Source organism: Protopterus annectens, chromosome 14.part0 (genome assembly GCF_019279795.1).
Source record: "Protopterus annectens isolate FY-2018-M chromosome 14.part0, PAN1.0, whole genome shotgun sequence".
NCBI lineage: Eukaryota > Metazoa > Chordata > Ceratodontiformes > Protopteridae > Protopterus > Protopterus annectens.
In genome coordinates this window covers 228782928-228810427 of record NC_056748.1, presented here as the reverse complement: position 1 = coordinate 228810427, position 27500 = coordinate 228782928, and the positions used below count along the sequence as shown (strand labels likewise).

At 37.4% G+C, this 27500-nt stretch overlaps 1 protein-coding gene across 1 annotated transcript in view; it reads left to right on the top strand.

Annotated features, from left to right (window-relative positions):
• Positions 1-27500, top strand: part of LOC122788644 (glutathione S-transferase omega-1-like) — a 130052-nt gene that overhangs the window by 18716 nt on the left and 83836 nt on the right. The window lies entirely within an intron of this gene.

Here is a 27500-nt window from a genome sequence, read left to right as displayed (position 1 = left end):
TATCTGCATATCAGTCCAGAAACAAACTAACTTTAACTGTATCTGAAGTATTTCCTAACAACACCAAAACCCTCTAAAGTTCTACATGCCTCCTTAGCCTTGGTTCCCAAGCCTTGTAGCATACAAACAAGATGTGTTTGTACTCAAATGTACAGCACATTCTGTTCTTATCGGTATTCTTGACTGAAGGTTAGTTTTACTGATTGAAAGTGCATTTACTAAAACTGTATGCAAACTGCGAAGCTTGCTTTAATATGGCTGCATTTCTAGACTTATGCAAAAAGAATGCTATATTTTATGCACTTAAATGACACCTGATCTTGCATCTCTGACCCTGCTTTATTGGAAATGCTGCATCTCCATAAGTGACTTTAATATAACCTGCTGGAGGGACAGATTTGTCTCCCAGAGGTTACTACACCTTTCAGACTCCCACTTCATGTCAAACAGAGCACCTCACTGGCCCTCTTCAAATGCAGTCTGGACTCTTCCTATGATCCTATGATCATGTGATCTAACAACAGCTTATCTTGAAGATACAAGCATCTTAGTTCTGTAGTTACTTTAAACTATGAAATATAAAATGAACACACAGTCCTAAACTTAGATTTTCAGTCCTATGCAAGGTTTATTTTACTAACTGTATTTATGTAGGATTTATTCCGTAACACTTGTCTCTTCGATTACTGAAATGGGATTTAATTCTGTAATTACTTTATAACTCTATTAATATGGTCTGCAAAGGATACTTTAATGATCACTATCGCAATTGTTACAACATTGTACTCTATGGACCTTTTCTCCCTGGGCCTTCACTGAAAACGGGGTATTTTAGGTTCAGTCAGACTTTCCTGGTAAACAAATGGAAATAAATAAACAAATAAATCAATCACTAGAACAAGTTTTCTTTCTCTGATAAATAAATTTGCAGTTTTAATATTAACCACTAGGTGTCACTTTAGCAGTCATGGTTCTGTATGGATTGAAGTCTATGATTTAATTATAACTAGGCAATTCTTTAACCTGTTATAACTGGTAAACTCCGTTTTTTTACACCTATGATATACGTATCTTGAAGTATAATTGCCATATACCGTATTAACCTTTGTATGTAAAATTTCAGCTGGATTTGTTACTAATAATTCTGTCTATTTGTATTTACCTTTCAAATTTCTGTGTGCTGTAATAGATGCCTGCATTTTAAATTTGTGTCTTAAATGTGCTGTAAATATCCATGTGCTGTAATAACAGAAGTGTTGTACTAAAACCTATGCTTTCTGTATTTCAGATCTATACCTTTGCATACCATGTCAGTGTCTTTTTAACTTTCTGTCTAATGTACAATAATTATGTAAGGTGCACTGCATTCTAATTAACAAATTAAGCCTGACCTGTTATGCTTTGAGAATATTAAATAACCATCACTACTCATTTTTAGATAACTTATCTTAATAAGCCTTTACAAGTAATTCTGTCACATTACCCTTAAAACTAATAACTGAATAATGTGAAGTAATGCTTTTAGAAATGTATAACTGAGTATGAATGTTATATTCTGAAATCTGACTGAAATGTACTATACTGAACTCATTACTATGAATGTCATATTCTGAAACTTGTAAAAACAGCAACTGAATGTCCTGATAACAGATGGTGAAAATAAAAACACTGGTAAAAAACACCACTGAAAAGATGAGGAAGAAATAAAAATAAACCTTATAATGATTGAGCGCTATCGACCAATACAGTTCTTCTGAATAAATACATTTGGTCAATAAAACCATTAAATCCTACCAAACATCAAATCAAAACTTAGAATTAATTAGTCGTGTAAATTCTTAAAGGAATACTGAAATACAAAAGACTTTAAAAACACACTGGATAAACAATAAAATCTCTCACTTGCATTTATCATAATATTGTATTCTATTTGACACCACTTCATAATTGTCACAACTGTTAAGGCCAGGGACGATGTATGCATACAATTCTATCTGCCATTTTAATTATTTGAATTCTAGCTCCCCTTTTGTGTCACGATTAAAATCTGCATTTACCTGATCTATTTCTCAGAAGTAAAATAAACCAGGTGCTCCAAGGGACCAGAACTTCTATCCACAAAGCATTTATTGTCTTACAGCTTAAAAAAGTTTAAAAACAAACTGCTGTTATAAAATGTCAAACAGGTTTAGCGCTTTCGTCTTATAAGTAAAATACATCATCAGAACCATTGCATTTAGAGCAGCTAGGCTTTTATAACCAAAACCCCTAACTTAATTGAAAACAAGTAATGAAGCAAAGTCCTGCATTTAAAATTACATACTGAGCTAGCGAGTGGATGTAGAAGGAATCAGACCTTGCACCCTTGACTAAAGGAGGCCAGGGGTGATGTATGCTTACAATTCTATCTGCCATTTTAATTGTCTGAATTCCAGCTCTTCTTCTGTGTCACCATTAAAATCTGCATTTACCTGATCTATCACTCAGAAGTAAAATTTCTTAAAAGTTTTGTACTCAGACACATGCATAGCAAATGCATTATCTGTGTTTTTGATTTTAATAGCATACTGATCTTCATAGATTCTTCTCTTTAGTTATCTATTGGTTTTACCTACGTAAAAGACCTCACAAGAGGAACATGTTGCAAGGTAAATGACATGGTGGGAGCTGCATGTAAAGAAACTAGGCATTGAGTAAGACTTTTGACTCCCAAAAACCTCAAAATAAGGACCCTTAGAAACATACCTGCACATAGCACACTGCTGGCATTTACAAGTACCTCTTTTGTTGATCTTGTGTCTATTCTTTGTTTTCTAAAACACTGACTTAATGTTACTGCCTTTCTTATTACTAAAGTGAGATGCATCCCTTATTACTTGTTTAATGTTACTCAAGGGTGCTGGAACTATTGAGCAAGGGTATGATTTCTCAGCTAAACCTGTTGCTAACCCGTTAGATTATCTCTGTTTACACAGCAGAAGGTGGTACCGGCTTTCTGTCTCTCTTTTGTTCAAAGTGCAGTGATACTAATTGTGTAATATGTGGTTAGAACAGAAAAGATAACAAATATAATGAATGCTCACAATGAATTAGCAAAAGATGGCTATACATAATCTTAGCTTTGTGAAAGATTTGTTGAGTCACATGTAAAACTACTAATTGTGTGCAGACAGAAAATTGTATAGAAATAACCTCCTTTATGTGAGCTGATTTTACAACTGAAAAATAGATATGTAAGACTTATGCCTGTAACAAATCAGACAGGTAAAACAAATATAACAGATATCTTTTGTATATATCTCATCACACATTATGCAATCACACAGCATACAGCTTCTTGCTTATCGTAGTGGAAAGCAAACTGGAGTGGATTAAAAGGAGGTAACACAGTAGGACAGAAGGCATATGCCTTTCCCTTGCCAAACTCTTTGAGAAAACCCTTGTTAAGAAGAAAACTTGCAAAAGTCCTGGAGAGAGAAGCAGGACCAAACCAGGCTTTACTCTAGTCTGCTATGAAAGAAGGAAATGAATGCAGCCTGTGTATGTGGTCAGGGTGGCTGTAATGGTCTGCGATTTATGGTGTGCCTTCTGAAGACAGATCTGTAATCTGATGCACAGCTAAGGTGATTAGAACCTTGAGTTAAGAGGAGAAAAACACTGGTGTAAATTGCACAATGTGTCAAAAATCTGACACCTGCTGGTCACGTTTCTTTTCTTTAAGACGTCAGAAGAAGGTTAACAGCCATGGAATAGATTGTTAAGAATGTGGAACCAAACTTTAGTTTAACACTGTCATACTATGGACTGGGCAAGCTACTAGGATATTCTTCTAACTAACAAAATCCTGAGAAACATAGGTAGTGACTGATGTGTTATTGGCCATGAAAACTGTCACTTCAGTAGCTATGCCAGCGGCCTCCCTCCACAACAAGAAAAAACAGTATTGTAGACAAAAATGAATGAATGAAAAAATTGTTCTTTCTCTCTCTCTGTCCTACCGGGGCACAAGACTTTCAGGGGCGGGGAAATACTGTTCATGGTCATGTGTTTTTTAAAGCTTTCATCTGCATGTCAATCATCTATGTGGAATGCTCAATGTAGTTTAATTTCTTAAAATCATGAACTGTAATTAAAAGGCAGTTTTATTTCATTCGAACAGGGTGTTTGTATATGACCTTTCAGTTGAATGTCTTTTACACATTAAAAGTTAATCCGCAGCCAAAGTGAAGCATATTTGAAGGGACAGCTGAAGTGAGAAGAAGAGTTATAGTTTATGCTGCTTGGTGGCGGGACTTGCATGGACTTCTGTGCTGTTCTGGGGGGGTGGGGGGCAGGTCTCTTCCTCCCTTAAATTCAGTGCACACCGTGTGTATGTGCACACTTTAGTGAAGTTACAAAGATCTGTAACTACAGTCCTGAGAATGGAAGTATTAGTGCAGTAATTGAAGGGATAATATGATACGTTTAATTTTAATAAATGGTCCTCATGATGAGTAAAGTAACGTAGGTAAACACACCTTTAATACGGTTTGATAAAGGAGAGCAGCAGAGCTTGAGGAAAAAGAAATGAGTTATTTGTGTTTTCTGATGTACAGTGATGGATTAACCCCTCCCCCCTGCATTGGATGACCCTCCAGCACTAATCTAGTGCCACAGAGTCGACTCTTCCTCTGTACCATCAGACTGTCCTCTGTCTGTCTCTTTCTCTCTCTTTTTTAATATAAACATACATTACATTTTTTTGAACCTTTGTTTACTTCCTCCACTTTTTTGCCAATAATACTTTTATTCTGTGCAACATTTTTTCAGTTTAAATGTGTGCTCTGTCACTAAAATGTTCAGATTTTAGTGTTGGATTATGTATCAGTTTATGGATGTTCTATTCTGAAAACTTTACTATTATATTTATAGTATTTTTAGACCTATGCTTGGACATGAGTCGTGACTGAAAAGTGTCTTAGGAGCATTCTACCTAGCTCAACAAATAAAAAAAAATGTCTAAATTAGTCATGTGATAACCACATAAGACCACTGGACATAAATATCCCTTTTCAGAGGCAACCCAGGAGCACTACCTGGTTAACTGACTTGCTTGTATTCACACAATAAGCCATTGGATGTAGAAGAATCAGACCTTGTACCCTTGACTAAAGAGGCCAGGGGTGATGTATGCGTACCATCCTATCTGCCATTTAAATTGTCTGAATTCCAGCTCCTCTTCTGTGTCACCATTAAAATCTGCATTTACCTGAGCTATCATTCAGAAGTAAAATTTCTTAAATGTTTTGCACTCAGATGCATGCATAGCAAGTGCATTATCTGTGTTCTTGATTTTAATAGCATACTGATGTTCATAGATTCTTCTCTTTAATTATCTATTGGTTTTACCTACATAAAATGCCTCACAAGAGGAACATTTTGCAAGATAAATGACATACTGGGAGCTGCATGTAAAGAAACCAGGCACTGAGTAAGACTTTTGACTTCCAAAAACCTCAAAATAAGGACCCTTGGAAATGTACCTGCACATAGCACACTGCTGGCATTTACAAGTACCTCTTTTGTTGATCTTGTGTCTATTCTTTGTTTTCTAAAATAGTGACTTAATGTTACTGCCTTTCTTATTATTAAAGTGAGATATATCCCCTACTGTTTGTTTAACGTTACCGAAGGGCACCGGAACCATTGTGTGAGGGGGAGGGAGCACCCTACACACACTTTTACAAGACTATCTTGTCTTGTCCTCATGGTAGCAAAGAAAAGAAACAACACCAGAGGACCCATTCATGTGCCAAACACAGTACCCATGCGTGCGTTGCTACTTCAAACACAGGAGCAAATTTTTAAACTTCCATTACCTGCACTTGCAGAAAGTGTGTACAGGTCTTGCTCTTCAGGAGAGTGTTTTAGCCTGCCTACTTGTTGCCCGTACAGCTCTAGCTCTTAAGGAATTCAGACACAGGTAAGGAGATGTTGCTGATCCATGCTGCTGCTGGGGGGATTCTGTTGCTGATCCGTGCTGCTGCTGGGGGGATTGTGTTGCTCATCTGTGTTACTGCTGGGGGGATTGTGTTGCTGATCCATGTTGCTGCTGGGGGGATTGTGTTGCTGATCCTTGGGTGTGTGTGTGTGTGTGTGTGTGTGTGTGTGTGTGTGTGTGTGTGTGTGTGCGTGTGTGTGTGTCTCTGATGAATGCTACAAGCATGATGGTGTGGAACCATCCCTTTGGCTGCTGCTGTTCCCATTCTACCTGTAGTGGGATGAGTGACACATGCCCAGTGCCCATCTTTGATAAAAGCCCCAGCTATGGTGCCAACCTACATTATGTTTCAAGTGCGTGACTTGTACAGACCTTAAGTATAGAATGGGCAACTTTATCTGCACTGTGGTACATTTAGGTTGGTGAAATGGACATTTAAATACATCCAGGACTACTGAGTGCATATGGGTTGAAATAAGGATCAGGGCTAACTTGGCATTGCATCCATCAAGGATTTTCTGTCTCTGAAATGCAAATTGCCATCTTACTCTTTATGCCTAATTGCAGCTCCCTTATACAGGTAAGAAGCTCTTCATCTATTTTGGTAAACAGGATTCCTTTGGACTTTATACACTGTTAGTTTATGACACTGGCCTCCTAATGGAGTGCTTACATTTTGGTGTAGTTTTAAAAAGATGACTAGACATCTCATTACATTACCGTATACTTTATACTGGGAAGGGTAGATATACAACAACAGCATAGCATCGTATATATCAACTCAACTGTTTTCTTTTTTTTTCTTTTTGTTATTATTTGGGTACCTCATTACTGCTATTAATTCTGTTTTATTTGTGTTTCTTCATGGGACTGACTTGTAGAACAAGGCATAATGAATGTGTAGTAATTTTTAGGCTTATGCCCGCCCATGCTAATGTTTTGTGCCCAGCTCCAATAATATTACATATATTACCCCTTTTTTATGGATACTTCTTTCCACTGCCCTTGTGTTTTCAGTGGTCTATTACCAGTATTATAGTATTTTTTTTAATTTTATTACAGAGGCACTGACATTTTTCTTTGGAACTTTGGAGAATATTGGTTCTTGTAAAATCTGCACATGAGCTCAGCATGCAGTAACTCTGAAATGATGGTCTCTAAATGAAAGGTTATCCTGAGGTGTATTTGAAATAGTAATTCAAATCAAATTAATTGAGAAATTTATTTTTCTTGGAGATGCAAGTGAAATGTATTAGTTGTGTGTGGAAACAGTAACAAAAGTGCTTACTGTTGAAAATAGTGAATCTGTGGGTTGTGAGGATTCCACAGTGGATAAAAATTTTATGTGCCACACATACATGTTCTAGAAGACTGTATAACCCCTGAACAGCCCCTGTAAGTGATCATGATGTGGTTGTATTTATTATAAAAAATAAAATGGTTATAGTTACAACTTTATTAGCAAATTTCAAGGAGTGCAGTGAAAAACAAAATGATGACTAGTAATATAAAATGCTGGTGTGATCTGTAGCCTGATATCCTCCCTGTTGCAGAGGAAACGGAAACTCTGTACGGTAGCATCAATCGCCTCTTAGTACTTCTCTTAATTGTGACCCAGTGTTTAAGATCTTTGTCTTCCATATCATGGATCTGGGATTCAATCCTGACCTTTGATCACCTTATGTGGGGAGTTTAACTGTTCTCATGTGCATGGGAGAAATGTAGGTTGATTGACACTGAACTGATCAAAGCTGACAGCTTCAGAGGAAGAGAAGTTTAGTGCTGCTTATGCCAATCCTCCTTGCATTGTTAGTAGCACAACTGGTAGTATACTTGCTTTTGATGCAGAAGGTTGTGGGTTCTACTCCCACAGTATACAGATGGATCGCTGATACTGTACTGTGTTGTACTTTAAAGGGAGTGGATGCTGCAGTCCTGTAAATGTCCTCCTCTGGAGGAATTACCTAGTAGCTATGAACCTGTTATCAGTTTGCCATCCATTCCCTACTGCAATATTGTTAGAGTATCATTTTTTTAATGTAACATAGGAAATTTATCCTTTAAGGCCAACAGCCACTTTATTTGTAGATGAAACAATGAAATATAAAGTTGTTTGCTAGCAGCAACCTGTTCATTAGTTACAGATCCCTTTAATGTGGAATTATTTAGATGAGTATACTTCTGCAGAGATTTTGCATATTTGCTGATATTGGTGGATTGTAATGACAGAAGTTTGAGTGGCCTTTTATGGTTGAAATTTTCTGAAATTGATAGTTTTGTCATTATTGGTTCATACATTGTGTTTCATTGCTCACTAGAAGACTGTTCAAAACTACAAATTTAAAACACATTCTAACAAGTGGTGCTGTATTATACAAGGAATATAATTTAATACAATCAGGAAAGTTAATCAAATAACATATACATGTATGCATGGCCCTAAAAATGTATAAGGAGCCTATGGTTTGAAAACAGCCCAGAGGTAAGCTTAGTTCTCCACTGGCCAGATGCAAAATGAATGTGGGTTTACATGCCCTTTCAATGAGTGTGAGTTTCAAGAGCAGAGAAGTTTACTACTCATACTAAGTCTGTTTCATTGCAAGACTGCATTGTTTAGCAAATGACTCAGTGTTTGTGCTGTTTTATTTCAATCTCTGTAATCATTGTAGAAGCAAATAAGAAAACAGTATGGACGCTGACAGGTTTGTACAGTGTTTATGGTAACTGAGGAGAAACAGCCAAGTAATGGAACACTTGAGTGGCTGGGGAGGGGGCTGCTTTTGGAGCGGCAGGGAGTTACAGACTATCCATTCAAGTAAAACAAAGCTTATCCCTGTCCATATTCAAATGTAACTTGTATCTAAGAATGGATAATGGAAAATGTACTCCAGGATTGCCCCTTGTGCCACTAATGGATAGAGGCAGTTCCTAAATGCTGCACCCCTTATATAGGTCCGCACAAATTATGTATGGTATGATCACAGTTATTCTCACTACTGCTAATGTAGAATTATTAGCCATGGGATAAGTAAGACGAATCAGGAAATGTTAATTCAAGCACCGAAAGGGAAGGGAAACTGGATAAGCTTAAAATGTCCTCTATGTGAGCCTATGTTGTGGTAGTAAACAGTTTTTAAAAAAATACCCTTTTTAGATCACTAAGTGCCCCTCTCACCTCCACCCCATTTCTTCAACAGCTTCTGGCACCTATGATGTTACCACTAACCTCCAAAATTCTCCAGTTATTCTTTATCACTTTATTGTCTCAGTGACCAAAGAGAAAACCAAGCATAGAAAGTGACTTTTAGTGATTTTAATTTCTCAAAATTTCACTGGATAATGCCTTAACAGATTCCTGATGCACTAACATTTCAACAACGTCTGAGGGATACCCCCTAGTGGTAAACCTTTGTGCAACTTCTTAATGAAAAGATCCAAAAAATCATTGTTTGAGGTTAAGGCAAGCATATGTCTGAGTGCACCGTTGCCGTATTTGCAGGATCTTCTTTGTGGTACATACTACCATCCAGCATATGTTTTTGGGACCTGTTTTGCGTTTTAACGACTCTATGGATAATATTGTACTACCTCCGGACATTCACAGAATTATACTCAATAAAGATTGTTTCTTCAAAGATTTGTAGGCATCTCTGTTAAAAATCAAAAGAATTCAAGGGGACATTATTATTTTTAGTTATTGTATTAAAGTGAAGAGAGTCCCTAAGGGGCTCAGAAGTACAAACAGACCTAGTGGTTTGTATTGTTCCTGTAATTGTACTGAAATTTTGAAGTTAGCATCTTTACATCCAGTGGATTATAATAGCATTTCTGATTATGAGATTGTAGTCTTCTCAATAACAAGTCTCAAGACCTTCTGACAGAAGTAACTATAAATACCTATTCCTTCAGAGTATGCTACAAATGACACAGCAAAAGTGTTTCTAGCACTCTGCACAACACCACGCAAGCAGTTTTAACTAATTCTGTATACTATGCAGTTGACGTTTGAAATCATCATAAGTGTGTTTCTTGTGCCGTACCTGCTACATTCCCCTTACATTATAGTGCATTCAGAATAAGGACACAGGAGGCCTTACTTATTTAGTTTTAGCATGGTTTTAATAGCATTGCAAAGACAACCAAGACCTGTTATCCCATTTTTTACATGTAGTTAAGTAACCCAGTGTCTCCCAACAATGTGAACAAGACTGAAATTAACAAGTTTTGAAGCTGTCAGACTGCCAGAGTAACAATAGCAACAACAGACCCTTCGATAACATAGCTACTAAATCAGAAAAGTGATCAATGTGTAACATGCTTGATGTAATTTTAAGTTCACTAATTCTGCACAAAGGTGCATTGAGTGTTTTGTTTTACAGTTCCATTTGGGGTGGACATAATTATTTAGTTAAGTCCTTCCATTCTGATGCATAGTTGCAAAACAGCATAAAATGCATTTTTGATTAGTATGGAAATTAAGAGTTTGAACTGTGCAGGCTACCCTGGTTGACAGATAAAGTAATTAATATCATTGCCCTTCAGTACTGCAATGGTTGTGGTTAAGATCTTAAGAGAGACAAAGACATTTTCTACTTTTTATATTGTACTGCTTTGTGGAGGGCAGAGTTGGACTTCATCTCAGCATTCCCTGTGGGAAGTTACAGCACTAAAACCAGCACTGGAAAGCCTGACAGATAACCAGAACATTGTTATACTCAGGGTGCAATGTGCATGTGCCTGGAGAACCTTAGCTAGCCAACATACACAGGCAGCATAAAGAAACAAATAACATGGTAGTGCACCTACATATTCTTCAAGTCTGATCTACTGACATCTTGTATTAAAGTAGTCACTCAGCCAGTGGGCACATGAAAGGGTGAATACAAAATGTAAAGGGTTTTATTAATATGGACATTTAGATGAAGCAGAAGTTTTGTGCAAATATCAAAGTTGGCTGGAGAAGAGATGGAAGTAAAAAGTTAGATAAAATTGGCATCATTATAGTGCAGTCTGGAAAATAAGAACTCTGGCAGGCTGACAGAGATCAGACGAAACAAGTGTTAGCCTTCCCAAACCCTAAAGGGGTTTTACTAAGAGTTGCTGACCACTAACACAAGGTACTTCTATATATTGCTTGAATCTGAAGGTACATATGCAAGATGAGACATTTAGCCAGAAGGCTTTTTATGCAGAACATACTTAAAAGTATAGAAAAACAAAGTGAAATTTCTTATCAGGAAACTCCTGTACCTTACAGGATTGAGCAACAATCAATTGTGCATACAAATATCAGTAACCTGAGCAGGTTTGTGTGCCAGAGCCTTGTGTAAAACCATGTGTATTAACCACAGTATGTTTGCTTGCCAGTGTATTGTGTGGGGCCCTGTGTAGCACAGAGTGTATGATTTCTCAGCTAAACCTGTTGCTAACCCGTTAGATAATCTCTGTTTACACAGCAGAAGGTGGTACCGGCTTTTGACTCTTTTGTTCAAAGTGCAGCGATACTAATGGTGTAATAAGTGGTTAGATCTGAAAAGATAACATATATAACGAATGCTCCCAATGAATTAGCAAAATACGGCTATACATAATCTTAGCTTTGTGAAAGATTTGCTGAGTCACATGTGAAACTAATAATCAATTGTATGCAGTCAGAAAATTTTATAGAAATAACCACCTGAAAGCGAGCTGATTTTACAATAGAAAAATGGGCATGTAAGAAATAGCCTGTAACAAATCGAAGTAAAACAAATAGATATATTTTGTATATATGTCATCACGCAATATGCAATCACATAGTATACAGCTTCTTGCTTATCGTAGTGGATAGCAACCCGGAGTGGATTAAAAGAAGGTAACACATTAGGCCAGAAGGCATATGCCTTTCCCTTGCCAAACTCTCAGAGAAAACCCTTGTTAAGAAGAAAACTTGCAAAAGTCCTGGAGAGAGAAACAGGACCAAACTGGGCTTTACTCTAGTCTGCTATGAAAGAAGGAATTGAATGCAGCCTGTGTATGTGGTCAGGGTGGCTGTAATAGTCTGCGATTTATGGTGTGCCTTTTGAAGACAGATCTGTAATCTGATGCACAGCTAAGGTGATTAGAACCTTGAGTTAAGAGGAGAAAAACACTGGTGTAAATTGCAAAATATGTCAAAAATCTGACACCTGCTGGTCACATCTCTTCTCTTTAAGATGTCAGGAAAAGTTTAACAGCCATGGAATAGATTGTTAAGAATGTGGAGCTAAACTTCAGTTTAGTACTGTCATACTATGGACTGGGCAAGCTACTAGAATATTCTTCTAACAAAATCCTGAGAAACATAGGTACTGACTAAAGTGTTATTGGCCATGAAAACTGTCACTTCAATAGCTATGCCAGCGGCCCTCCCTCCACAACAAGAAACTATAGTATTGTAGACAAAAATGAATGAATGAATAAATTGTACTTTTTCTCTCTCTCTCTGTCCTACCATTGCATAAGCCTTTCAGGAGAGGGGAAATACTCTTTATAGGCATGACTCAATAACAGCTTTGTTTTAAAGCTTTTATCTGCCTGCGAGTCATCTGTGTTAAATGTTCAATGTAGTTTAATTTCTTAAAATCATGAACTGTATTTAAAAGGCAGTTTTATTTCATTCAAACAGGGTTGTTTGTATAATATGCCCTTTCAGTTGAATGTCTTTTGCACACTAAAAGTTAATCCACAGCCAGAGGGAAGCATATTTGAAAGGACAGCTAAAGTGAGAAGAAGAGGTATAGTTTATGCTGCATGGTGGCGGGACTTGCATGGACTTTTGCACTGTTCAAGGGGAGCAGGTCTCTTCCTCCCTTAAATTCAGTGCACACCGTGTGTATGTGCACTTGAGGGAAGTTACAAAGATCTGTAACTACAGTCCTGAGAATGGAAGTATTAGTGCAGTAATTGAAGGGATAATATGATACGTTTAATTTTAATAAACGGTCCTCATGATGAGTAAAGTAACATAGTTAAACACACCTTTAATACGGTTTGATAAAGGAGAGCAGCAGAGCATGAAGAAAAACAATTGAGTTATTTGTGTTGTCCGAGGTAGAATGACGGACTAATCTGCCCCCCCTTCATTGGATGACCCCCCAGCTCGAATCCATTGCCATAGAGTCAACTCTTCCTCTGTACCATCAGGCTGTCCTCTGTCTCTCTCTTGTTTTTTTTTTTTTATATAAGAATAAAAAAACATTTTTTTGAACCTTTGTTTGCTTCCCCACCTTTTTTGCCAGTAATACTTATTCTAAACAACATTTTTTAGGTTTAAATGTGCACTCTGTCACTAAAATGTTCAGATTTTAGTGTTGGATTATACGTATTAGTCTATGGATGTACTCTTCTGAAAACATTGCTGTTTTATTTATACTATTTTTACACCTATGCTTGGACATGAGTTATGACTGAAAAGTGTCTTAGGAGCCGCCTACCTATCTTAAAAAATAAAAACATTTTTTTCTAAATTAGTCATGTGATAACCACATAAGCCCACTGGACATAAATGTCCCTTTTAAAGGCAACCCAGGAGTACTACCTGGTTAACTGACTTGCTTGTATTCACACAATAAGCGAGTGGATGTGGAAGGAATCAGACCTTGTACCCTTGACTAAAGGAGGCCAGGGGTGATGTATAAGTACAGTTCTATCTACCATTTTAGTTGACTGAATTCCAGCTCCAATTCTGTGTCACCAATAATATCTGCATTTACCTGATCTATCACTCAGAAGTAAAATTCCTTAAATGTTTTGCACTCAGACACATGCATAGCAAATGCATTATCTGTGTTCTTGATTTTAATAGCATACTGATGTTCATACATTCTTCTCTTCAAATTTCTGTTGGTTTTATCTACATAATACACCACACAAGAGGAACATGTTGCAAGGTAAACGACATACTGGGAGCTGCATGTAAAGAAACTGGGCACTGAGTAAGACGTTTGACTCCCAAAAACCTCAAAATAAGGACCCTCAGAAATGTATCTACACATAGCACACTGCTGGCATTTACAAGTATCCTCTTTTGTTGATCTTGTGTCTATTGTTTGTTTTCTAAAATAGTGACTTAATGTTACTGCCTTTCTTATTAATAAAGTGAGATGTATATTCTGCTACTTGTTTAATGTTACCGAAGGGCACTGGACCATTGAGCGAGGGGGAGGGAGCACCCCCCCCCCCACACACAGTTTTACAAGACTATCTTGTCTTGTTCTCGTGGCAGCAAAGAAGAGAAACAAAAATGGAGGACTCATTCTTGGCCAAACACAGGACCCATGTGTGCGTCACTATGCCAAACACAGACACAAAATTTTAAACGTCCATTACCTGCTCTTGTGGAAAGTGTGTACAGCTCTTGCTCTTCAGGAGAGTGTTTCAGCCTGCCTACCTGTTGCCCATACACCTCTTGCTCTTAAGGAATTCAGGCACAGGTAAGGAGATGTTGCTGATCTGTGCTGCTGCTTGGAGGATTGTGTTGTTCATCCGTGCTGCTGCTGGGGGGATTGTGTTGCTTATCCATGTTGCTGCTGGGGAGATTGTGTTACTGATCCTCGTGTGTGTGTGTGTGTGTGTGTGTGTGTGTGTGTGTGTGTGTGTGTGTGTGTGTGTGTGTGTGCCTCTCTCTCTCTCTGATGAATGCTATAAGCATGAAAGTGTGGAACCATCCTTCGCCTGCTGCTGTTCCCATCGAATCTGTAGTGGGATGAGCGACACATGTCTAGTGCCCACCTTTGCTAAAAGCCCCAGCTATGGTGCTAGCTTGCATTATGTTTCAAGTGCGTGACTTGTACAGGCCTTAGGTATAGAATGGGCAACTTGATCTGCACTGTGGTACATTTAGGTTGGTGAAAGGGACATTTAAATACATCCTGGACAACAGAGTGCTTCTGGGTTGAAAAAAGGGTCAAGTCTAACTTGGTATTGCATACATCAAGGATTTTCTGTCTCTGAAATGCAAATTGCCATCTTACTCTTTATGCCTAATTGCAGCTCCCTTATACAGGTAAGAAGCTCTTCATGTATTTTGGTAAACAGGATTCCTTTGGACTTTATACACTGTTAGTTTTTGATTTCCTAATGTAGCACTTACATTTTGGAGTAATTTTAAAAAGATGACTAGACATATCATTACATTACTGTATACTTCATACTCGGAAGGGTAGATATACCATAACGGCATGACATCATATGCATCAACCCAACTGTTTTCTTTTTTTTTTCTTTTTGTTATTATTTGGGTACCTCATTACTGCTATTAATTCTGTTTTGTTTGTGTTTCTTCATGGGACTGTTGTACAACAAGGCATAATGAATGTGTAGTAATTTTTAGGCTTATGCCTGCCCGTGTCAAAAAGTCTGATTTAACCATGTTTGTGCCCAGCTCCAATAATGTTACATACATTACCCCTTTTTATGGATAGTTCTTTCCACTGCCCTTGTGTTTTCAACGTCTGTTACCAGTATTATATTATTTCTTTTTATTTTATTACAGAAGCACTGACATTTTTGTTTGGAACTTTGGAGAATATTGTTTTTTGTAAAATCTGCACATGAGCTCAGCATGCAGTAACTTTGAAATTATGGTCTCTAAATGAAAGGTTATGCTGAGGTGTATTTCAAAAATTAATTCAAATCATATTAATTGAGAAATTCATTTTTCTTGGAGATGCAAGTGAAATGTATTAGTTGTGTGTGGAAACAGTAACAAAAGTGCTTACTATTAAAAATAGTGAATCTGTGGGTTGTGAGGATTCCACAATGGATAAAAATTGTATGTGCCACACATACATGTTCTAGAAGACTGTATAACTCCTGAACAGCCCCTGTAAGTGATCATGATGTGGTTGTATTTATTATAAAAATTAAAATGGTTATAATTACAACTTTATTAGCAAATTTCAAGGAGTGCAGTGAAAACAAAATGATGAATAGTAATATAAAATGCTGGTGTGATCTGTAGCCTGATATCTTCCCTGTTACAGTGGAAAAGGAAACTATTGTGATCTATAGTCTGATATCCTCCCTGCGACAGAGAAAACGGAAACTCTGTACGGTAGCATCAATCGCCTCTTAGTACTTCACTTAGTTGTGACCCAGTGTTTAAGATCTTTGTCTCCCATATCATGGATCTGGAATTCAGTCCTAACCTTTGATCACCTTATGTAGGGAGTTTGAGTGTTCTGATGTGCATGTGACAAATGTAGGTTGATTGACACTGAACTGATCAAAGCTGACAGCTTCAGGGGAAGAAAAGTTTAGTGCTGCTTATGCCAAGTCTGCTTGCATTGTTAGTAGCACAACAGGTAGTATACTTGCTTTTGATGCAGAAGGTTGTGGGTTCTACTCCCACAGTATACAGATGGATTGCTCATACTGTACTGTGTTATACTTTAAAGGTAGTGGATGCTGCTGTCCTGTGAATGTCCTCCTCTGGAGGAGTTACCTAGTAGCTATGAACCTGTTATCAGTTTGCCATCCATTCCCTATTGTAGTATTGTTAGCTTATCATTTTTTTAATGTAACATAGGCAATTTATTCTTCAAGGGCAACAGCTACTTTATTTGTAGATGAAACAATGAAATATAAAGTTGTTTGTTAGCAGCAACCTTTTTATTAGTTACAGATCCCTTTAATGTGGAATTATTTAGATGACTTTACTTCTGCAGAGATTTTGCATATTTACTGATACTGGTGGATTGTAATGACAGAAGTCTGAGTGGCTTTTTATGGTTGAAATTTTCTAAAATTTGTAGTTTTGTCATTATTGGGTCATACATTTTCTATTATTGCTTACTAGAAGAATATTTAAAACACATTCTAATAAGTGGTGCTGTATTATACAAGGAATATAATTTAATGCAATCAGGAAAGTGAATCAAATAACGTATACATGTATGCATGGCTCTAAGAATGTGTAAGGAGCCTATGGTTTGCAAATAACCCAGAGGTAAGCTTAGTCATTCATTGGCCAGATGTAAAATGAATGTGGGTTTTCATGCACTTTCAATGAATGTGAGTTTCAAGGGCAGAGAAGTTTACTGCTCTTGCCAAGTCTGTTTTCATTAAAAGACTGTATTGTTTAGCAAATGGCTCAATGTTTGTGCTATTTTCTTTGAATCTCTGTAATCATTTTAGAAGCAAATAAGAAAACAGTATGGACACTGACACATTTGTACAGTGTTTATGGTAACTGAGGAGAAACAGCCAAGTAATGGAACACTGGAGTGGCTGGGGAGGGGGCTGCTGCTGGAGCGGCAGGGGGTTACAGACTATCCATTCAAGTAAAACAAAGCTTACCCCTGTCCATATTCAAATACAACTTGGATCTAAGGATGGATAATAGAAAATGTACTCCAGCATTGCCCCTCATGCCACTAATGGATAGAGGCAGTTCCTAAATTCTGCATCCCTTACATACGTCCTTTCTAATTATGTGTGGTCTTATCACAGTTATTCTCACTACGACTAATATGCAATTATCAGCCATGGAATAGGTAAGACAAATCAGGAAATGTTAATTCAAGCACCAAAAGGGAAATTGGATAAGCTTAAAATGTCCTCTAAGTGAACCTATGTTGTGGTAGTAAATAGTTTTTTAAAAATTACCCTTTTTAGATCACTAGTAGCCATGGTGGTGCAGCGGTAGCGTTGTTGCCTCACAGCAAGAAGTTCTCCCGTTTGATTCTCAGCTGGAGCACCTTCTGTGTGGAGTCTGCATGTCCTCCTCGCGGTCGAGTGGTGTTCGAAAGACATGCGTGAGTGGGCGTGCCTTCGTTGAAGGTTGGGCATCGGGCTGGCACCTCGGCACCGTAAAAATCTACCACAAATCATTAGTGGACCGGAGTTCTGCTGTGGCAACCCCTAACTGGGAAAAGCCAAAAGAAGAAGAAGAACAACAACCCTTTTTGGATCACTAAGTGCCTCTCACCCCCCCCCCCCCCATCTTCAACAGTTTCTGGCCCTTATGATGTTACCACAAATCTCCAAAATTCTCCAGTTATTCTTTATCACTTTCTTTATTGCCTCACTGTCCAAAGAGAAAACCAAAGGCATAGAAAGTGACTTTTAGTGACTTTTATTTCTCAAAATTTTACTGGGCAATGCCTTAACAGATTCCTTTCAATAACATCTGAGGGATACCCCCTAGTGGTAAACCTTTTCTGCAACTTCTTAATGAAAAGATCCAAAAATTAATTGTTTGTGGTTAAGGCAAGCATGTGTCTGAGTGCACTGTTGCCGTATTTGCAGCAGTTTCTTTGTGGTAAATACTACCATCTACCATATGTTTTCAGGACCTGTTTTAGGTTTTAATGACTCCATGGATAATATTGTACTACATCTGGACATGTACAGAGTTGTACTCAATAAAGATTGCCTCTTCAAAGACTTGTAGACATCTCTGTTAAAAATCAAAAGAATCCAATGGGACGTTACTTTTTTTAGTTATTGTACTAAAGTGAAGAGAGTCCCTAAGGGGCTCAGAGTTACAAACCGACATAGTGGTTTGTATTGTTCCTGTAATTGTACTGAAATTTTGAAGCAGGCATCTTTACATCCAGTGGATTATAATAATATTCCTGATTATGAGATTGTTGTCTTCTCAGTAACATGTCTCAAGGCCTTCTGACAGAAGTAACTAAAAATACATATTCCTTCAGAGTATGCTACAAATGACACAGCAAAAGTGTTTCTAGCACTCTGGTCTCTGGCACAACACCACGCAAGCAATTTTAACTAATTCTGTATACTATGCAGTTGACCTTTGAAATCTTCATAAGCCTGTTTCTTGTGCCTTAACTGCTACATTCCCCTTACATGATAGCGCATTCAGAGTAAGGACACAGGAGGCCTTACTGATTTAGTTTTAATATGGTTTTAATAGCATTGCAAAGACAACTAAGACCTGTTACCCCATTTTCTACATGTAGTTAAGTAACCATGTGTCTCCCAACAATCTGAACAAGCCTGAAATTAACAAGTTTTGAAGCTGTCAGACTGCCAGAGTAAAAGTAGCAACAACAGACCCTTCGATAACATAGCAAATAACAAAGTGATGAGCAAAGCAGCACGCTTCAAAACAAAGCACAAATCCAAAAAGAAACGATGGCAGAATAGCACAAAAACGAAGTTTATTCCGCAGTAAAATCCACAAGATAAAATCCAATAAAACACATGAAAACACGCTGTAATTATGCTGTTATAGAACCACAAGTGAGCGCTTTCATCTCCAAAGGGAGATTTCTTCAGACTCTGAAGAAATCTCCCTTTGGGGATGAAAGCCCTCACCTGTGGTTCTATAACAGCGTAATTACAGCGTGTTTTCGTGTGTTTTATTGGATTTTATCTTGTGGATTTTACTTCGTGAATTAAACTTCGTTTTTGTGCTATTCTGCCATCGTTTCTTTTTGGATTTGAACATAGCAAATAAGTCAGAAAAGTGATCAATATGTAACATACTTGATGTAATTTTAAGTTCACTAATTCTGCACAAAGGTGCATTGAGTGTTTTGTTTTACAGTTCCATTTGGGGTGGACATAATTATTTAGTTAAGTATTTCCATTCTGATGCATAGCTGCAAAACAGCATAAAATGCATTTTTGATTAGTATGGAAATTAAGAGTTTGAACTGTGCAGGCTACCCTGGTTGACAGATAAACTAATTAATATCATTGCCCTTCAGTACTGCAATGGTTGTGGTTAAGATCTTTCAAGAGAGACAAAGACATTTTCTACTTTATATATTGTACTCCTTTGTGGAGGGCAGAGTTGGACTTCAGCTCGGCATTCCCTGTGGGAAGTTACAGCACTAAAACCAGCACTGGAAAGCCTGACAGATAACCAGAACATTGTTATACTCAGGGTGCAATGTGCATGTGCCTGGAGAACCTTAGCTAGCCAACATACACAGGCAGCATAAAGAAACAAATAACATGGTAGTGCACCTACATATTCTTTAAGTCTCATCTACTGACATCTTGTATTAAAGTAGCCACTCATCCAGTGGGCACGTGAAAGGGTAAATACAAAATATAAAGGGTTTTATTAATATGGACATTTAAATGAAGCAGAAGTTGAGGGCAAATATCAAAGTTGGCTGGAGAAGAGCTGGAAGTAAAACGTTAGATAAAATTGGCATCATTATAATGCAGTTTGGAAAATAAGAACTCTGGCAGGCTGACAGAGATCAGACGAAACAAGTGTTAGCCTTCTCAAACCCTAAAGGGATTTTACTAAGACTTGCTGACCACTAACACAAGGTACTTCTATATATTGCTTGAATCTGAAGGTACATATGCAAGATGAGACATTTAGCCAGAAGGCTTTTTATGCAGAACATACTTAAAAGTATAGAAAAACAAAGTGAAATTTCTTATCAGGAAACTCCTGTACCTTACAGGATTGAGCAACAATCAATTGTGCATACAAATATCAGTAACCTGAGCAGGTTTGTGTGCCAGAGCCTTGTGTAAAACCATGTGTATTAACCACAGTATGTTTGCTTGCCAGTGTATTGTGTGGGGCCCTGTGTAGCACAGAGTGTATGATTTCTCAGCTAAACCTGTTGCTAACCCGTTAGATAATCTCTGTTTACACAGCAGAAGGTGGTACCGGCTTTTGACTCTTTTGTTCAAAGTGCAGTGATACTAATGGTGTAATAAGTGGTTAGAACTGAAAAGATAACATATATAATGAATGCTCACAATGAATTAGCAAAAGACAGCTATACATAATCTTAGCTTTGTGAAAGATTTGCTGAGTCACATGTGAAACTAATAATTGTATGGAGTCAGAAAATTTTATAGAAATAACCACCTGAAAGCGAGCTGATTTTACAATTGAAAAATGGACATGTAAGAAATATACCTGTAACAAATCAAAGTAAAAAAAATATAACGGATATCTTTTGTATATATCTCATCACACATTATGCAATCACACAGCATACAGCTTCTTGCTTATCATAGTGGAAAGCAAACTGGAGTGGATTAAAAGAAGGTAACACAGTAGGACAGAAGGCATATGCCTTTCCCTTGCCAAACTCTCGGAGAGAACCCTTGTTAAGAAGAAAACTTGCAAGAGTCCTGGAGAGATAAACAGGACCAAACCAGGCTTTACTCTAGTCTGCTATGAAAGAAGGAAATGAATGCAGCCTGTGTATGTGGTCAGGGTGGTGACTGTAAAGGCCTACAATTTATGGTGTGCCTTCTGAAAACACTGCTGTAATCTGATGCACAGCTAAGGTGATTAGAACCTTGAGTTAAGAGGAGAAAAACACTGGTGTAAATTGCAAAATATGTCAAAAATCTGACACCTGCTGGTCACGTCTCTTCTCTTTAAGACGTCAGGAAAAGTTTAACAGCCATGGAATAGATTGTTAAGAATGTGGAACCAAACTTCAGTTTAGTACTGTCATACTATAGACTGGGCAAGCTACTAGGATATTCTTCTAACTAACAAAATCCTGAGAAACATAGGTAGTGACTGACATGTTATTGGCCATGAAAACTGTCACTTCAATAGGTATGCCAGCAGCCCTCCGTCCACAGCAAGAAACAACAATCAGTATTGTAGACAAAAATGAATGAATGAATACATTGTACTTTCTTGCTCTCTGTCCTACACAGGCACAAGCCTTTCAGGGGAGGGGAAATACTGTGAATGGCCATGACTTAGTAACAATGTTTTTTAAAGCTTTCATCTGCATGCGAGTCATCTTTGTTGAATGCTCAATGTAGTTTAATTTCTTAAAATCATGAACTGTAATTAAAAGGCAGTTTTATTTAATTCGAACAGGGTGTTTGTATATGACCTTTCAGTTGAATGTCTTTTACACATTAAAAGTTAATCTGCAGGCAGAGTGAAGCATATTTGAAGGGACAGCTGAAGTGAGAAGAAGAGTTATAGTTTATGCTGCTTGGTGGCGGGACTTGCATGGACTTCTGTGCTTTTCAAGGTGGGGGGGGGGCAGGTCTCTTCCTCCCTTTATTTCAGTGCACACCATGTGTATGTGCACACTTGAGGGAAGTTACAAAGATCTGTAACTACAGTCCTGAGAATGGAAGTATTAGTGCAGTATTTGAGTGGATAATATGATACATTTAATTTTAATAAACGGTCCTCATGATGAGTAAAGTAGCGTAGTTAAACACACCTTTTAAGTCATTGGTCTTTTCGGCTTTTCCCGGTTAGGGGTCGCCGCAGCGGAACTCCGGTCCGCTAATGAATGGCAGTACTGATTTTTTTTACGGTGCCGAGTTGCCAACCCGACGCCCAACCTTCAGCGAAGGCACGCCCATTCATGTATGTTTTTCGGAGGCCACTCGACCACGGGGTGGACATGCAGACTCCACACAGAAGGCACTCCAGCCGAGAATCGAACATGAGAACCTCTTGCTGGGAAGAAACAACGCTACCGTTGTACCACCATGGCTTAAACACACCTTTAAAACGGTATGATAAAGGAGAGCAGCAGAGCTTGAGGAAAAATAAATAATTTATTTCTATTGTCTGAGGTAGAGTGATGGACTAATCTGCCCCTCCTGCATTGGATGACCGCCCAGCACTAATCCAGTGCCACAGAGTCGACTCTTCCTCTGCACCATCAGGCTGTCCTGTCTCTCTCTCTTTTTTAATATAAGAATAAAAATACATTTTTGAACCTTTATTTACTTCCCCACTTTTTTTGCCAATAATACTCATTCTATACAACATTTTTGTAGGTTTAAATGTGTGCTCTGTCTCTAAAATGTTCAGATTTTAGTGTTGGATTATGTATCAGTTTATGGATGCACTATTCTGAAAACTTTACTATTTTATTTATACTATTTTTATACCTATGCTTGGACATGAATCATGACTGAAAAGTGTCATAGTAGCAGCCTAACTAGCTCAACAAATAAAAACATTTTCTTTCTAAGTTAGTCACGTGATAACCACATAAGCCCACTGGACATAAATGTCCCTTTTCAGAGGCAACCCAGGAGCACCACCTGGTTTACTGACTCGCTTGTATTCACACAATAAGTGAGTGGATGTGGAAGGAATCAGACCTTGTACCCTTGACTAAAGGAGGCAGCTCAGTCACAACTCATAAATTACTGTTCCCTGTAACAGCTGGCAGAAAACTCAGTCAAGAAAAATACTTCTTCAGTTTGCTGACTGTAAATTTCTACATATTGCAACTAGTTGCCACTCCGCCATCCTACTGAGGCTTGACCCGCACTGTAGCTTATAAACCAGTATTCTTACCTACCTCAAAACTCACCTACCCCATACTAACGTACACACTCAAACTAAGTAAACTTCACCTACTAGCTTGTACACATCCCTTAACTAATTTGCCTTCCTAACAAAAATCCAGCTCCTTCTGGCTGCTTATGGACTGATGTAAAACTTGTCAAACTTTTCACAGTCTAAAACTGGTGGTTTCCCTATATTTGACACATACTTTATTTGTTGTAGGATAAACTCTATATTTTTCTCAGGAGACTGTGCAGTTCTTTGACAATTATTACACACTTTGTTTATGTACTTGCTGTGGACTGATTATTGTAGAGATTTTGTTATGTAACTATGCAAACCTTTTCAGCCCATGTTGTTCCTAAAAAAAGGGTCATGGGCCACTGTACTAAACTGGCTAACAAAAGGAAAATAAAAACATCATTAACAAAACTCCTAACCTCTTAGTGCAAGAAATCTGGACAAAGCCTGACAAAATGGGGGGACAAAAGCCTAAAAATAGGGACAGACTTTAAATACTGCTCTTATAAACTTAGAAAGTTGCTAGAGTAACAACATTTGTGTTTTGCATACATCTTCTTTTTTTTTTCCTCAAATTTTTTTTATTTTTCAAATACAATTGAATAAATGCCATAGTATTTGTATATAACATCTTAATAACTATGTACACCATTTACATCAGCCTGACACTATAACAGAGCTAAATATATACAATTACTTTATAAGTATAACAATCCAGTTATCAGAGTGTATCTGTTCAGATATTGTAAAGTGTCAATCAATGATAAGACTTTTTTCCATGGATTGTTAATAAATGGCATAAAATGAATCCTTAATTCTTTAATTTTATTTCCAACAATGCTGTGGTCTTCAGTAGGCTGTAGAAGTCGTCCAAAGTCGGTATTCTGTTTGCATTCCATCTTATTTTTATACACTTCCTTGAGATTGCAAGTATTGTCCGTACTAGATACATATTTGACTCATTCAAATGAAGACCTTAGTACACATTTAATAATACTAGAGCTTTAGATAAGTTAAACCATTCATTAAATAAAGCTTGTAAAAAGTTTTTAATACCATTCCAAAATAGCTTAATTTTAACACTGTCGAAAAAAATGTGATTCCAATCTGCATTGTGTATTTGCTCACACCTCCAACATATTCCCTTTGTGGAAGAATTAATTTTAGTAATTATATCTGGAGTTAAGAATGCTCTGTGCAAGCATTTCCAATTAAAAGTTTCCAGTACTGTGTAAAGGATGTATGTTTTATTGATAATAAAATATTTGATTTAATTTCTTCAGTTAACTGTAACGAGTGTCCTTTTTTATTTAGTTCCAATATCAGGATTTGGGTGTTGTTTTATAATTTATCAATATCTTGTAAAATATCCCATGTTATAATCATTATATATGATTTCATATAGGTATTTCGTAAGTTTAGGTATTTCTTTAAATCAAGAATTACTAATTATTCTGCATAAATCTTGCGAATACGTCAGAATGCTTTGCATAGTTAACCAATCTTGTTGTGGAATTTTGTATGTTTCTATTGTTTGCATATCCAGAACATTTAGTCTTTTGATACATTGAAACCAACAAACAAATCCTTTCTGTTCCCAGGAATTAATTATTTCTCTGTATATTTTATGTGGATAGCTCTTTGTAACTATGAATGGTGTTAAAAGATCAAACCAGATTTTTAAATCTATATTTGCATTAATAACTTTCCCGCGGTGGTGGTGCTGCGGTAGCGGTGTCACCTCACAGTAGGATGCTGCCGGTTCGATTCTCAGCTAGAGCATCTTCTGCATGGAGACATGCGTGAATGGGCGTACCTTTGTTGAAGGTTGTGCATCAGGCCTGGCAAGCCGGTATGTAAAAATCAACTGCCAATCATTAGCGGACCAGAGTTCCGCTGTGGCGACCCCTAACCGGGAAAAACCGAAAGACACAAACAAACAAACAAATCTGCATTAATAACTTTCCTAAATGAGTCAATGTAATAATTAATCATACTAGTTTTAGTGGGCTTAGTTATGTTATATTGCATACTAATACATATGTGCCATGGCAAATTGTTTTTATCTGTTATGTGAAATTTTTTTTGTAAATCAAATTCATTTATTGATATTGCAGTTAGTAATTCTTTCCAATTTGCAGAAAAATTTTGACTTATCCCATCTAAGATTGTTTTAGATATTGATGCTTTTATATATGTTTCTATATCAGGAAAGTTTAATCCTCCATGTTTCCATGGTCTGATATGATGTATTAAAGCTATTCTGTTTCTTATGGGAAACCATACAAATTTTATTAGGCATGAGTTTATTTCTTTGAGTAGATTCCTTTCTGGTAACAGTTGTATTGCCAAAGCTATATATAGAATCTTGGGTAGTAAAATTTACACAAGGGTTATCGTGTAAGGCCCTGCTCAATTTGGGAGTTAAGTTCTTGAAGATGGTGGCAAGAACTTTTAAGTTTTGTCTGTTTAAAAGTGTATATGGCTAGGCATCTTATGGTCCCTGTGGTCGCTTTCCTTGTAAGTTCCTATGTTCCTGTTGACTTCAGACAGGATGTTGGTGAACAGTGTATTGAAGTTTTAAGTAAATTTACAATATCTGTACTATGTATGCATCCAGACTGTGATTCCTAACCTAGTTGGCCAAGTTGCACCATTGACCACATTATGAACAAGTCACATGGTCAGTTTGCAAATAGTAGATATGTTTGCCACTTCATATGTCATATAGTTGGTTGTCTAAATGAAAAGCAGTGGGCATGCATATGTGCACTTATCAAATCAGTTCAAAGCCCTGAATTTCTTAAATGGGAAATGGAAGAGTCTCATCGGGAGTTCATTTTTAAAGGCCACTGCCATTTCTATGGACATATTCATTGGTGTCTTTGCCTATGATTTTCAGTCTTTGGTACAGCAGGGGATTTTGCCTGTCCTACTAGGTATAGTTGCTACTATGTTTAGTTGCTACCAGGTCACTGATGAACAAGTGTAACCCTCTTGTTGACTGATAGAGCTACCTACCCAAGAAGACAGCAGGACAGAGCCAAAAGCCTCCTGAAGAATTTTTTTTCATGGGGAAATGGGGTTAGCTGACCATTTTCATTAGACTTTTAGTATGAAGAATGCACTTACAACCTTCCAGAGATTATTAGATTATCCCAGCAGGAGCTGGGGGTCATGCCATTGTTTATCTGGAAGATCTTTTAATTTGCAGCCAGTCCTTGCAAGATTGTGTTCAACATGTTGGGGGGGGGGGGTATTGGGCATACCAAAACAGGCAAGGGTAGCTATTAAAGTCAGCATGTTCAGGTAGGAATGGCAGGATTGTTCTGTTTTGGTCATAGAAGAGAATTTCATACCTCTCAACTGTACAGATTTTTGCAGAATGTCCAGATTTTTGCATTATATTTTTGGTCCATTTTTCATAAAATTGTGGCTTTCTGGCAAATTAGTGGCAAATCATTGAAGACTGAAATTGGAAAATAATGACAGACATTTGAGTTTTAGACTCCATACCCTTCAGAAAATTCATACTAATGCAAAATCTGCCATTCTATCAACTTTCTAAGTTTGTAAGAGCAATATTTCAAAAGTGTCTCTATTTGTACCACTTTTTTATGGCTTTGTCCAGATTTCTTATTCTAAGAGGTTGAGAGGTATGGAAGAGATGGTGATAAAAGTAAACCAGAGTTTGACAAGGTGGAGATTATTCAGACTGGACCTAACCCTACTACCATGGCTGTAGACTCATGAACTAGGATAGCTTTTAAGGCGAGGAGTTTGGTAGTGTACTAGAAGAGTCCAACCCTATCTCAAGCTTACTTTTGTGTAGATGCCACAAGAAAACTTGCTTGAGGTCCGGGGGGGGGGGGGGGCATTGCAAGAGATGTGAGCTTTATAAATTATATATGTCATTGTTTTCTGTAACAGAATGCAACAGAAATGTGAGTCATTCTTAAGCTTGATAAAATCCTCGGCAAATAAACTAAAAATACAATATTTAATCTGCAGCATGTGTTGCCTGTGGTATTAAAATATGTGAGAACATGTGACCTTTGCTTTGAACATAAATAGAAAAAAAAAACTAAATGTTTGGAATTTATAATTTTTTAAATCTTTTTGGTTGCTACCACTGACTTCAAGCCCTTCAGGCTGCCAGTACTGTCTGTAATTGCATTACATATTTGAATTTTTTTGAACATCTCTGCATCTCTTTGCAGTTACATCTTGCTACAT